The 15050-nt window shown below is 51.5% G+C and overlaps 1 protein-coding gene across 1 annotated transcript in view; it reads left to right on the forward strand.

Annotated features, from left to right (window-relative positions):
• Positions 1 to 3910: 3910 nt before the first annotated feature.
• Positions 3911 to 15050, forward strand: part of LOC119919706 (E3 SUMO-protein ligase PIAS3-like) — a 545060-nt gene continuing 533920 nt past the window's right edge. Inside the window, exon 1 of the mRNA XM_038740331.1 lies at positions 3911 to 3925. The gene's annotated coding sequence lies outside the window, so the exon portion shown is untranslated. The remainder of the gene's footprint in view (positions 3926 to 15050) is intronic.

Genomic DNA, 15050 nt, shown 5'->3' on the forward strand with positions numbered 1-15050 from the left:
AGTGAGGTAAGGTAGGAGGGGGCAAGGTGATTTTTGTGCTTTAAAGCTGATGGCAAAGAGTTTTTGTTTGATGCAAGGTGGATGGGCAATCACTGGAGGTTCTTGAGGAGTGGGGAAACCTAGATGGAACATTTTGCATAGTATGCATTGCATTCAGGAGAAGCTCAATCCCTCTTTAGTAACAATTATTGTACTTGCCAAGCACTGTTGGACACAGCCCCTGTCCCACATGGGGTTCACAGTCTAAGTAGGAGGGAGTAGGATTTAATCCCCATTTTACAAATAAGGTAACTGAGGCACAGAGAAGTGAAGTGACTTGTCCAGGGTCACACAGCAAACAGGTGGCGGAGCTGGGATTAGAACCCTGATTCTCGGCCTCACAGGCCCATGCTCTTTCCACTAGGCCGTGATGCTGCTGTTCTTTCTCTGTTGATTAAGATACACTTCCTACTCAAAGAAGATGCCATTGACAGTGAAATTCTGTGTGTGTGTGTGTGTGTGTGTGTGTGTGTGTGTGTGACTGAAATGACCAATGCAAGATCCACAGGTCTGATTGCTCTTTGCACACACAGAGATAGTCTGTTGTTGATGTCAAGATGTTAATAATAGCCACAAACAGCAAAAAACGGAAACTGGAATAATCATGAGAACCAACCAGACATCACATCAAATTATATAAAATCAACGATGTCAGCTGTTTTGCTTTCTCCAAACTTTTTGCTTTTGGTGGATCCTCTTTGTACACTGTGAATATCATATTTATGCTTTGCAAATCAGTCCTTTCCAGTAAAGATTTATCTCTAGACTTATTTTGGATATGTGCATTGCATCACTAAAATTTTTATGCAAAGAAATTCCATGGGGAAACCATCTGATTTGCACAACCTAGGGTTGTTGCTGGGAGACAAGTCCACTGAGTAAATAAAAAGAGAATTGAGAGGTATATTTTGTAAATATCAATCAATGGTCCCAATACTCAATTCTGATGAGGTTTGAAAATGTATAATTATAGGTTTTCTTTACTTTGTTCTGGATCCGTCATTTCCACATACATGGTTTCTCTGATTGTTTAAATAATAATTAAGATGTGTATTAAGTACTAACATTTGCTAAGGGTTATGGTATAGACAGTTTGGTCCCAGTCCCTGTCTCCCACAGGGTTCACAGTCTAAGAGAAAGGGAAGGCAGATACCTTATCCCCATTATTCAGAGGAGAAAACTGAATCAGGACTAGTCAGATGAGAAGCAGAGTGGTCTAGTGGATAGACCACGGGCCTAGGAGTCAAAAGGATCTGGTTTCTAATCCCAGCTCTTCCACATTTCTGCTGTGTGACCTTGGGCAAGCCAATGTATTGCTCTGGGCCTCTGTTACCTCATCTGTAAAATGGGGATTAAGACTGTGAGCCCCATGTGGGACAGGGATTGTGTCCAATCTGGTTAGCTTGTCTCTACCCAGCACTCAGTAGGGTGCCTGGTAATTAGTAAGTGATTAACAAATACTACACCAACACACAAAATGAAAAAATATTAAAAAAGGATTAGATCACAGATCGTCTGGCTCCTACTCCCAATCTCTTTCCACAATAATTATCGAAGAACATGGCTGTCTTTGTAGGTGTCAGTGGAGAATGACAAGTGTGGGTGTTATACAACAGGTGTCGTGAACTGAAGGTGATTTTACATTGCTGTCTTTCAATCATTTGTATTTATATTCCAGCGCTTAGAACAGTGCATGTCACATAGGCGCTTAACAAATACCATCATTATTATTATTATCATTATTATTAGTAGTATTGTTGAGCACATACTATGTGCAGAACACTGTCCTAAGTGCCTGGGAGAGTGCAATAGAGATAGTAGGCATGATCCCTGCCCTCAAAGAGCTTACAGTTTCCTGTGTGCAGGCCACTGTAATACACTTTTGGGAGAATACACTAGAAATAGCATGATCCCTGCCCTCAAGAAGCTTACAGTTAGTTGTGTCCAGAGCACTGTGCTAAGTGCTTGGGAGGGTAAAATAGAGTTTGACACTATCCCTGTCCACAAGGAGCTTACTCCTAACAACCCTACCTGTTGATTAGGTCAGCCTCTTGAATTTATTTTTAGCTGCTCATGCATACTTTTTCTATCTTCTCCTCCTACACCCCCCTAACCCGAATTTGCTCTGTGTTACTAGGGGAGTGGTAATACATTGGGTTAGTCGGCTGCTTTGTGAGGGGAACTGGTTAGCCATATTGAACACCCCATCCTTGAAGCAAACACTACCCGACTGGGCAAACCTTACTTTGTTGGGGTGGGGTCCCAGGTCCAACTGACATATTTACTATTCTATTTATTTTGTTAATGATGTGCACGTAGCTTTAATTCTATTTGTTCTGATGATTTTGACACCTGTCTACATGTTTTGTTTTTGTTACCTGTCTCCCCCTTCTAGACTGTGAGCCCATTGTTGGGTAGGGACCTTCTCTATTTGTTGCCAGCTTGTACTCCCCAAGCGCTTAGTACAGTGCCCTGCACACAGTAAGCGCTCAACAAATACGATTGAATGAATGACTGGGTGTGGTGGTGGTGGGTGGGGGGAGATTGATGACTGTCAATCTGTTGATTCTGTGAAGGCCTAGAAACCTGGCATTGTGTCAGCCAGTTGGTAGGACATTGACAGCTGGGATTAAAATAGCCTGGAAGTAGGACTGTTACCTGAAGAACCCATCATCATCTAGGGAGAATGGCGAAAACCCCAGAGATGGTATCGCACTTCCCCTGAGGCATGTGAGCAGGTGGGAATGGTGGTGAAGGAGTCGGAGTAGAGGGGTTATGTAGGGCTCTGCAACACACCGATGAGATGGTCAGTGAAAAAAAAAACCAATGGGAGATGGAGACTATTGACTACCCTTTTAGACTGTGAGCCCACTGTTGGGTAGGGACTGTCTCTATATGTTGCCAATTTGTACTTCCCAAGTGCTTAGTACAGTGCTCTGCACATAGTAAGCGCTCAATAAATACGATTGATGATGATGATGATGATACTAGACACTCAATGCAATTGCCCCAGTGCTTGCACCAGTTGTAGCCCCCATTACGTTCCAGTTGGTCAAATTCTCCGAGAAGCCCAGGATTTCTCCATCATAAACATTTCCAACGAGTCCTGGAGTCTCCATCTGTAAGAGGTGAGGGGGATGAAAACAGCAGTCACTTGGGATGGGCAGCGGTTTTGCTGGAATTGGTCACCAAAGAGCTTTTTCGTCTTTTTTATGGTATTCGTTTAGCGCTTACTATGTTCCAGGCACTGTATTAAGCTCTGGGGTGTATACAAGCTAATCAGCTCAGCCACAATTCACGTCCCACATGACCCTCACAGTCTTAATGCCCTGTGCACAGAAGGGGGAACTGAGGCCCAGAGAAAAATGATTTGTTCAAGCTCACACAATAGCCGAGGGGCTACCATGTGACAGTTGGCGCCAATTTAGGAGGGCAAATCGTGGGCTGGGCCGGAAATGGCGGGGCCCCTAGGGCCTCTGAGGAGAGCGCCTCCCCTTCCTTGCCCCCCCCGTCCCCGGCCCCGGGCCCCAGGCCTCCCCTCATTGGCTGGGCCACCCGGTGGGCTCAGGGTCTTGGCCAATCGCGCCTCTGGGGGGCGGGGCCGGAGGGGCCCGATGACGAGGCAAAATCGAGAGCTGCCCCGGCAACAGCGGGGGCCCCTCGGGCCTCCCCCACCCACATTCCTTCCCGCCTCCGCGCGGATTGGCCGGGTGTCGGTGGGTTGGGATCGTTGGCCAATCGGTGCCCTCGGGGGCGGGGCCCGAGGAGAGCCACGCCTTCCCGCCCCGTGGTCACGTGACGGCCGCCAACGGCCGAAGGCCTCGAGGCCCCAGTGCTGAGGAGAACGGTCGACGGCTCTCCCCGGAGCTCCCACACTTTCTCTAACGTAAGTCTCCAGAATAATCATCATGATGGTATTTGTTAAGCGCTTACTATGTGCAAAGCGCTGTTCTGAGCGTCGGGGAGGTTACAAGGTGATCAGGTTGTCCTACGGGGGGGCTCGGTTTTAATCCCCATTTTACCGATGAGGTAACAGGCACAGAGAAGTTAAGTGACTTGCCCAAAGTCACACAGCTGACGTTTGGCGGAGCTGGGATCCCCTGAGATGCCCTCCCCCTGCCCCCCTCGCCTTCCCGTGGGGCCTCCCCTAACCCAGTTAATCAATCAATCAATCGTATTTATTGAGCGCTTACTGTGTGCAGAGCACTGTACTAAGCGCTTGGGAAGTACAAGTCGGCAACACATAGAGACAGTCCCTACCCAACAGCGGGCTCACAGTCTAGAAGGGGCAGACAGAACAAAACCAAACTTACTAACAAAATAAAATAAATAGAATAGATATGTACAAGTATAGAATAGATATGTGCAAGTGAGTGTACAACCCAGTTGTCTTTCTCCTTCCCGGCGACGACCCCCGACGGGGCAGAAGCCCCGGAGTTGCCCCGAGGCCGGGCCGGGAGCCGGGGGGGAGGCGGGAGGGGGTTGTTGAGGAGAGAGCCAGGCGTCTTCCCGGGCCCCCCGCCCTCCCGCCCTCCCTCCCGTCCACCCATCCCTGTCCGTTCTCGTGGATTCTGCAAGAAACCTGGGGTCTCCAAAGGGGCCGAGCCCCGCGGGATCATCCCGCAGACTCGGGGCTTGGGGGACCCGGAGGGGTGGGGGGGACCGGGGCCAAGGCCCCACCGCCCCTTCCGCCCCGGGATCCCTTGACTCCCACCCGGCCCTTCCTCCAGCCCTGCTGCCACTGCCGCTCCCACAGCCCCACGGAAGGTGAAGGTGACCCCGTTCACAAACATGAACCCAGAGAAGAGCGAGACCCCCGCCGGACAGCCCCCATTCACAAGCATGAATCCAGAGGAGAGCGAGGCCCCCGCCGGACCGCCCTTTGTCACCATGAAGGACCTCACCCGATTCACGGTGTGCGCCGAGTTCATCAAACCCACCAAATTAGGTGAGGCTGTGGCCCTCCTTGATCTCTCAGCTGCTTTTGACACTGTCAACCACCCCCTTCTCCTGGAAACTACCTAATTTCGGCTTCAGTGACACTGTTCTCTCCTGGTTCTCCTCTTATCTCTCCGGCCCTTCATTCTCAGTCGCTTTGGAGGGCCCCTTCTCTGCCTCCCACCCCCTAAATGTGGGGGCTCTTCAAGGTCAGTTCTGGACCCCCTTCTATTCTCCATCTACACTCACTCCCTTAGAGAACTCACACGGCTTCAACTCCACATCTGTGTGGATGATACCCAAAATCTACATCTCCAGCCCTGATCTCTCTCCCTCTGTACAGTGCTAAGCGCTTAGTACAGTGATCTGCACACAGTAAGCGCTCAATAAATACGATTGATGATGATGATCTCCTCCTGCCTTCAAGACATCGCTACTTGGATATTCTCCCATTGTCTCAAACTTAATATGCTAAAACTGAACTTATCTTCCCACCCAAACCCTGTGCTCCCTCTCACTTTCCCATCACTGTTTACGGCACCACAATCTTCCTATCTCACAAGCCCGGAACCTTGGTATTATCCTTGACTCCTCTCTGTCATTCCACCCACATACTCAAGCCATCACCAAATCCTGACAGTTGTATCTTCAGAACATCGCTAAAATCTGCCCTTTTCTCTCCATCCAAACTGCTACCACATTTATGCAAGCACATCCTATCCCGCCTTGATTATTGTATCAGCTTCCTTGCTGATCTCCCTGCCTCCTGTCTCTCCGGTCCATACTCCACTCTGCTGCCCGGATCATTTTCCTTCAAAAACATTCAGACCATGTTTCCCTACTCCTCAAGAAACTCCAGTGGTTGCCCATCCACTTCCGCTTCAAACAAAAATGCCTCACCATTGGCTTTAAAGCACTCAACCACCAGCCCCCTCCTACCTCACCTTGCTACTCTCCTACTACAGCCTAGCCTGTGCACTTAATTCCTTTAATGCTAACCTTCTCGCTGTACCTCGATCTCATCTATCTCGCCTCCAACCTCTCGCCCATGTCCTGCTTCTGGCCTGCAACACTCTCCCTCCTCATATTAGACGGATAATTGCTCTCCCCCCCTTCAGAGCCTTACTGAAGGTACATCTCCTTCAAGTAGCCTTCCCTGACTAAGCCTTCCTCTCCTCCCACTCCCGTGTTGCCCTGACTCCTCCCTTCATTCATCCTCCCTCCCATCCCCACAGCATATATTTATATATCTGTAATATATTTATTCATTTGTGTATATTAGTGTCTGTCTCCGCCTCTAGACTGTGCTCTCATTATGGGCATGGAATGTGTCTGTTGTTGTATTGTACTCTTTCAAGTGCTTATTACAAAGCTTTGTGCACAGTAAGTGCTCAATAAATACGACTGAATGAATGAATGATTCCCTTGCCCCCCTCCCTTACCCCTCTTCTTCCAGTGGACTGGTGCCACTAAACTTCCTTTTTCTCCTGAAAACCTGACCAGACCTCTTTCCCCCACTCCTTGGGGTATTTCCAGCTTTCTGGTCTTGCTGTGCCTCAGTTTACCACCAAGCCATCCTGACCCTAACAGGCATGCCTTCGGTCTCCTCTGTCCTCAGAGGGACTCACTACTCTCATCAGAGGGATGGGGTTGGGGTCTAGCTGATCTCTTGGCCTGACCTGTGACTGACACACACACACACACACACACACACACACACACACACACACACACACTCTCTCTCTCTGTCTCTCTCTCTCTCTGTCTCTGTCTCTCTCTTCCTTATTAGTAAATCAATTGGTGGTATATAGAGTGCTTACTGTGTACTGAACACTGTACTGAGCGCTTGAGAGTACATTACAGCAGAGTTATTAGATATGTTCCCTTACCACAAGGAGTTTACAGTCCAGAGGGGGAGACAGAAGATATAAATAATTTGTAGATTTGTAAATAAGTGCTGTGGGGCTGAGGGTGGGCTGAATACCAAGTGCTCAAAGGGCACAGATGCAAGAGCATTGTCCCTGTGTTTGTTTCTCCAGTGCCTAGGGACACTGAGCAATTAAAGATGGTGGAGTTGAATTTCATGGCCAGCAGGAAACAGTTGGATGAGATATCCAGTAGAAGGTAACGAACAGAGTGGCCCAGAAATTGCTCAGTTGCCCTCTCCCACCCACCCACTGCACAGCCAGGCATGGTCTCCGCCATGTTCTGCTTCCTCCCCTCACCTGCAGCCATGTTTCTCCCCAGCGGGGTTCCCTGGTGTGTCACCCTGGGTATAGAGAATGGCCACCACCCTAATTGGGGGATTGGGGAGGGCAGCTCTCTGGGGGACCCCCTCACCAACTCCTCTCCACATGATTTCCATATCCTCAGTGAAGTTGAACCAGGAGACAATACCTTCCAGGTGCAGCTGCGGTAAGACTACCCCTCTCCCTCATTGGGGTCCCTGGTGGGATGGACGGGAGGGGGAAGGAAAGGGGACTGGGTGGATTCTCATCTGCTCTGTCCCTGTGGGCTCCCAGAAGGTGGTGCAGTGGCAAGAGACTGATGGTCCTCCACACTGACTGTGTTCCTCCCCTGCCACCGGCCACTCCTTCACCCCACAGGCTCTGTTTATGGGACACCCGAGGCCCCCAGGGAGACTGTCTTCCTCTGCAATTGATCATCATTGTCAACGGGCAGTTATGTTATCCACATGTGAGAGGCCAAACCCATACCGAGTTGGGGCTCAGGGGAGGGAAGGGGGGAGGAGGTGGGGGCTCACTCACGTAGAATGACCTGCCTGGCCCCTGACCCCCAACCACACACCCAAAGGTGGAGGTCGATGGTAAACACTACAACCACCCCGTGGATATCACCCATCTCGTGCGCCCTTCTGACGAAGTGCCCAATGGTGTCATTCTCCTTTGGTCACTGAGTGACACACGGGTGAGTATGGCTGGAATGGGGATGGTGGGGGTGGGTTTTGGCAGTGGGGGATGGTGGGAGGTGTGTGGAGGAAAAAACACTGACCACTCTCTCAAGCTCCCTCCCTGTTCCCCACAGGACTTCGCCATGTCCGTGTGCTTGGTGAAGCAACTTACTGTTGAGAAGTTAGTGGAGCGATTGACAAACAAGAAGTTTTTCCCCTCATATGGGACACTGTCCATGGGTTAGTGACCTACCACCCCATCTTCCTCCAGAACCCCAAGTGAATGACTCCCCAGTCCACCTCTGGCCCTTCCCTCCCCGTCTCCTTCTCAAAGAAGAGTGGTTGGCAGACCACAGATTCCTGGGTACCACCACCCCTTACCCATGTTGAGCCCGCGGCCACTCGGGCTGAGCTATCCCCCACGATCTCCTCTCTCCTTTTCAGTCCGGGAGGTGATGCCGCTGGTTGTTGACCCCACATTAGGCCTCAGAAGTCTCCGCGTCTCCCTCCTGGGTCCGGTGGGTCTGGGTGGGTCCCCGAGAGTGTGAAGGAGGGTAGGTTCCCGGGTTGGGGATGGGGAAAGGGAAAGAGACTGAGGTTTGGACGAGGAAGGTGGGTGAATGCATGAGGCCCGAAATGGCAGGGGCTGAGTCCCATGGTGAGTGATCCGGTGGCTCCTCCTCCTCCTCCCCTGACCTTTAACTCTCTCTCCTCCCATCCACCAAGCTGGGGCAGGGACTTGTGTCCTTGCCCTGCCGTGCAGTGTCCTGCAGCCATGTCAAGATTTTCGACGCCATCCTGTTCCTAGAGAGGAACGAGAAGGAGGAAACTTGGAGGTGTCCTGTCTGTGACCAGGAGATTCTGTATCATAACCTCGTCATAGATGAGTATGAATGTTGATTGCGCTCTGCTGGCCCCCCCCCCCCGATTTTGACTCTCCCCCACCATCCATTCCCCACTGACCTCTCCCTGACCGTTCCTTCTACAGGTATTTCTACATCGTCCTCTATACCATCGCCCAAGAAAAGATTGACTGTGAAGAGATTGACATTCTGGAGGACGGCTCCTGGATCCCGGCCAAGTACCAAGTGGATTCATTAGAAATTGCTGGGCGTCCCGACTTCTATGGCCTACATTGTGAGCCCCCCCACCTCTATCCCCCAGCCCGGATCGCAGCCCCACCATCCCAACGCCAGATCCTTCAGGCCACGATCATCTGGACTGAGAGCAACTCCTGTCTCCAGCCAGCAGGGTGGGAAGGGCAGCCCCTTGGGGTGGGCGGAGAGGGGATTCAGGTTTCTCTGTGCCTTTGCCTGACCAGGCCATCAAATGAACCTGATGAGGGAGAATCAGTATGCCACTGTGGGGGAGGTCAGTGGCTCATCCCCAGAAGTGGAGGCCTCCGAGAAACTGCCGGGTCCACACTCCGGGGCAGCCGTCCTGCCCTCCATGAGCACCGCAGGGTACGGCCTCAGGATTGACGTGCCCCCATTCCCCACAGGGGTACCGGGGTGGGGGCGGGCAGGAAGCGATGAGCTGGTTCCTCCCCCAGCCTCCCACATCCCATCTCCCCTCCCCCAGGGCAAGCTGTGTTGAACAGGAGCCTGCCCAAGGCAGTGAAGACCAGGCCCAAGCCCTCGACTACGTACCCGCACCGTACTCCTCAGATGGGAGCTACGAGAAGTTCAGGTAAGGGCTGCTCCAGGATAGATGGTGGTCACTGAGGCTGGGGACGAACAAGTTGGTGAGGTTCCCCCCACCCTGGGTGCCGTATTAGGAGCCCATACTTGTTGGTTCTCTGGGGGACGGGAACAGGAGTGGAGTGGACACCTAGCTCCAAGTTCCCCTCTTCCCCACTCTCTCCAGCCCCTCTCCCTTCTGACCCCCATCCCTTCCCTCGTCTCCAACATGGCCATTTGAGGTCGGTGGCCAGGGCTGCCCCCGCTTGGAACATCGTTGGATTTGCTAAGAATGTTCTTGAACCTGGTTAGGGTACAGATGTTCTCACCCCAGCGTGGTCTAGAAATTCTCACCCATTAGCAGAGTGAAAAACGTTCGAGGAAGGCAGGTGTGAAACTTCATCGAGAGAGCTGGGGCAGAGAGGGGGCAGGGATTTTCTGAAGCGGCGCTGCTGCTGCCGATGGAGACCTGCCCGGGGCCGAAGCAGGGGGCGACGGGAGTCTGAGTGGCTCAGGGGAGGGGCTGCGTCCCGGCCTTGTGGTCGGGCCACGAGGGGGTCTGGAGTTAGAGGAGCGGTGGAAGGCTCACCCATCCCCCACCAACCCTTCTCTGACCTTTCTCTCTGCAGGGAGTTGCATGAAATGCTCAAAAACCACCTCCACCCACGTGAAGGGAAGAAAAGACAACAAAGAAGGTCCAGGAGTCCATCAGGATTACTGAGGGATTTACTCTACAGTGATGCCCCTGGCCCCTGCAACCTCCCAGGTGAGACACCCCACACCCCTGTACCCTCGATACAGTCTCCAGCATCCCCATCCATCCCCCAAACTTTACCCCTTGGGCCCCAGCGACCAGGGCCGAGAACCCCGACTCTCTGGCTTGGCCCAGTGGGAGGGGAAGGCCCCTGAGCCAGGTAGGGGGATTCAGCCCTCTCTCTCTCCTTCCCTGCCAGACATTCCTCCACTTGACAGAAACAAGGAGATCCCTACCACTGCCCCGATGGACAGCAAGCCATCCGAAGTGGCCCCCACAGCAGCTACTTCGACTGCCATGTCCACCACAGGGTATGGCCGCAGGGTTGTTCCTGCCCTCTTCTCCACAGGGAACTTGTGAGGGGGTGCCCTGACGTAGGAGGAGGGTGCAGGCCGCCTGGTTCCCCATGGCCAACAGCCTCTCTTCTTTCTTCCAGGGTGAGAAGACCTCAGTAGCCAGCAATCGCTCCTCCGGCCGACCTACACAGTAGATGCCACTCTGTCCCCCACACTCTCCCTCTGCAGCACTTTGACTTGCCCGTCTTGACCCTTCACAAGACCTGTGACCTGGGGCACGACTTCTTCTGGGGCCACCCTCCAGCTGCAGCCCCAGTTCCAGCCCCTGCCCTAGGCCCCTGTTCTGAATAGCTTCCACCAACAGGTCCCACTGGGACAAGACAGAGCCTTTTCTTTCCAAGCTCAATCCATAGTCCTGTTTTACCCCATGTTTAAGGGGTTAGAGTCCCCCCACACTAGGGTGCCATATCTGGGACCTCTTCTGGTAACCTGTGTTCAGGGGTGGTGGGACAGGAGCCACTCACCTGCCGCCGCCCCACCCCCCGATCTCTCTCCCCTACTACCCCATCCCCAACTCTTGTCTTTGTTACACTTTGAGATCCGTGGCCGGGGATTTTATTTCGTTATTGAATTTGCTTAGAATTTGACTGTATGTTGGTAGAAAGGAGTTGTTCTCACCCCACTGTCTTCAATAAATGGTCACCATTTAAAGAATTGGAGAACATTCCAGAAATCCCGGTGCTGACTCTTCATCGTGAGCACGGGAGCCAAAAGTGGGGAGGAGGGCTGGGAGGGGACAGTCTCTGAAGACATAGTAGGCCTGCATAATAATGATAATTGGGGTAGTAGTAGTGATATAATAAAATAATGGTATTTATTATTTTACCTGAGGAGGAAACTCAGGTGGCTTGCACAAGGTCACCCGGAGCAGGGGTGTGATGGAGCTGGGATTAGAACCCAGGTTTCCTGACCCCCAGGCCTGGGTCGGGGTCTTTTCAGGTTTGGTGGGAAACCCTCACGTCTGGTCAGAGGGCTGGCCCTGGAAGAGGTAAATTTTGCTTCACTCGGCCATGGGGGCTGTCGCCTCCATGGCCCCGGGGGAGCGCATCCCAGGTTCCAGGAGATGTTGGGCCTCGGGACCTTCCCAAACTCTCTCCTCCCCACCAAATTCCCTATTACTGTAGAAAACACCACCATCCTTCCTCTCTCACAGCCCTCCCCACTCCTACCCTTTGCATTATCCTTGACTCGTTTTGTCTCCTTCAACCCACAAATTCAGTCATTCATTCAATCATATTTATTGAGCGCTTACTGTGTGCAGAGCACTGTACTGAGCACTTGGGAAGTACAAGCCGGCAACACGTAGAGATGGTCCCTACCCAACAACAGGCTAACAGTCTAGGAGGGGATGACAGACAACAAAACAAAACGTAGACAGGTGTCAAAACCATCAGAATAAATAGAATTACAGCTATATGCACATCATTAACAAAAGAAATAGAGTAAGAAATCTATACAAATATATACAAGTGCTGTCGGGAGGGGAAGGAGGTAGGGCCGGTGGGGGTGGGGGAGAGGAGAGGAAAAAGACTGAAGTGGGGAAAGACAGGAGGATGGGAGATCATCATCATCATCATCAATCGTATTTATTGAGCGCTTACTGTGTGCAGAGCACTGTACTAAGCGCTTGGGAAGTACAAATTGGCAACATACAGACACAGTCCCTACCCAACAGTGGGCTCACGGTCTAAAAGGGGGAGACAGAGAACAAAACCAAACATACCAACAAAATAAAATAAATAGGATAGATATGTACAAGTAAAATAAATAAATAAATAAATAAATAAATAAATAAATAGAGTAATAAATATGTACAAACATATATACATATATACAGGTGCTGTGGGGAAGGGAAGGAGGTAAGATGGGGGGATGGAGAGGGGGACGAGGGGGAGAGGAAGGAAGGGGCTCAGTCTGGGAAGGCCTCCTGAAGATCATCTTCAACCTGATGATCTGAAGATCATCTTCCTATAGCGTCGTCCCCTAGCCCCAATCTATCCTAGGCTCCCGGGCTTCTTCCCCGTCAACTTCCGAGCTACCTCCGTACCCTGGCCCCATCTACCCTTTCCGCTCTCTGTGAACACCAGGCCCCGGCTCATACTCCTCGCCCCTCCCAAGCCAACCTTCTGGCCAGGCCTCTATCTCCCACCTCCATCTCCTCACTTGTACTGATCCCCCGGCCTGGGGTTCCCTCCTTCCCTCCCTCAGACCTCAGTGCTCCCCACATCCAGATCTCTTCAGAAATCCCACCTCCTTCTACCTCAGAGGAGGCTGATGCAGTAATCCAGTCGGGATAGGATGAGAGAGTGAACCAGCAAGGTAGCGGTTTGGATGGAGAGGAAAGGGCTGATTTTGGTGATGTTGTGGAGGTGAGACTGTCAGGTTTTGGTGGGCAGGTTTAAGATGTCATTTAAAAAAATGTGCCAGCTGGGGAGGAGAGCATGAAGAAAGTAGAGCTCCAAGATTGGAAAACTGGTGGAGAGTCTTGGAGCCAAACCATCCATCCACCCATCTATCTATCACTCAATTGCTCTATTCCCTCCTCTTCACCCTGCTGCCCCACTCTCCGCTCCCTTTCACTGTCTCTCTCCCCCTCTGGCCAGACCCCTCGGGGAACCCAGAACAGAGCCCTGTGAGACACCCCCAGCTCAGGGACAAGAGGCAGGGGAGGAACCAGCCAAACAAACTGCCAGAGAGCTGCCCGAGAGGTAGCAGGAGGACCCCGTGGGAATCTCATCGTCTACTCATCGTGTCAGCAAAGCGGAGGCCTGATGGTGTTTCAGGAGGAGGAAGAAGAGGATGATGAGGAGGAGGTGGGTGTGTTCCACAGTGCCAACAGAGGCAGCTGGGTCAAGGAGGATTAGACCAGAGCGCAATGTGGTGGACCTGATCGGGGAAACACCCCCGAGACCCAGATTGGCTCTGCTGAGTTCCTGGGGCCCCGACAGAAAATACAGAAACATCAAACCATCTATCATTCAATGGTAGTTACTGAGCGCTTATTGAGTGCAGAGCACTGGATTGAGCCCTTGGGTGAGTTTAATACATCAGAGCGAGCAGACATGTTCCCTGTCCAACTGGAGTTTATAGCCTAGAGGGGGAGACAGGAATTAATATGATTAAATGAATTATGGATATGTACATGAGTGCTGTGGGGTGAATATCAAATGTTTAATGGGTACAGAATATGAGGCAGTTTCATCCTCTGCACTTATGTATAAAGGTATATGAAATTGAATAGTCAATCTATGTATTCTGACCCCACTTACAAATATTATGTCTGCCTCCCCTGTTAGCGTGAAAGTCCACTGTGGACTGGGCACCTATCTTGTGTTTCTGTCTCCCTTTCCCAAGTGCTCAGTGCAGCGCACTGCAATCAGTAAGTGCTCAATAAATACTGTTACTATTAGTACTACTACCACCACTACTAATAGTACTACCATCAGTACTACTACTACGACCATTACTAATACTAGTACTAGTATTACTAATATCCCTCCCACTGCAACCACTGCTACTACCAATTGTTTTCAGTCTCCATTTTGCATTTAATCTACCTTGCTTTCCTAAATCATGCTCCAGTCACACCCTTCCCCTGCCTTCAATTTCAGCCACACCTTGCCATACTTTAAAAAAACTGGAGCCACACTTGATGGGATTCTGTTGATAATGTGAAGCAACGTCATGCCCACCACAGACTATAACTAGCTCCCTCTCTCCCCTTTCAGTGATGACGTCGAATCCGCTTTTAGGGCAACAGACCTCAGTCTATCCTCACCCAGGCAGATTTGTATTAAATATTGCAGTAACAAATCCCTTGTGCTGTGTGGCTGCAACTTGATTGCTGCAACTAGAGAAGCAGCGTGGCTTAGTGGGAAAAGCACAGGCTTGGTAGCCAGAGGACGCGGGTTCTAATCCGCTGTGTGACCTTGGGCGAGTCACTTAACTTCTCTGTGCCTCGGTTACCTCATCTGTAAAATGGGGATTAAGACTGTGGGCCCCATGTGGGACAACCTGATTACCTTGTATCTCCCCCGGCGCTTAAATCAGTGATGATGATGATGGCATTTACTAATCGCTTACCATGTGCCAAGCACTGTTCTAAGTGCTGGAGTGCTTGGCACATAGTAAGCACTTAACAAATACCATTATTATTATTGATTTTTTTTGTTCGACTCGACACGGTTCAGGTATGACTACCCCTACCCGCCTCACCAGGATCCCTGGTGGGGTGGGGGAGTGGAGGGGGATTGGGTGGATTCTCAGCAGCCCTGTCCCTTCAGGAATCCCTCCCCTGCTCTGGGTGGCAGGGAAAGGGGGGGAGTTACAGTCCTACCTGTTGACTGGCCTTCTCCTCACACCCCTGGCCCTGC

The sequence above is a fragment of the Tachyglossus aculeatus genome, chromosome X1 (assembly GCF_015852505.1).
Source record: "Tachyglossus aculeatus isolate mTacAcu1 chromosome X1, mTacAcu1.pri, whole genome shotgun sequence".
Lineage (NCBI taxonomy): Eukaryota > Metazoa > Chordata > Mammalia > Monotremata > Tachyglossidae > Tachyglossus > Tachyglossus aculeatus.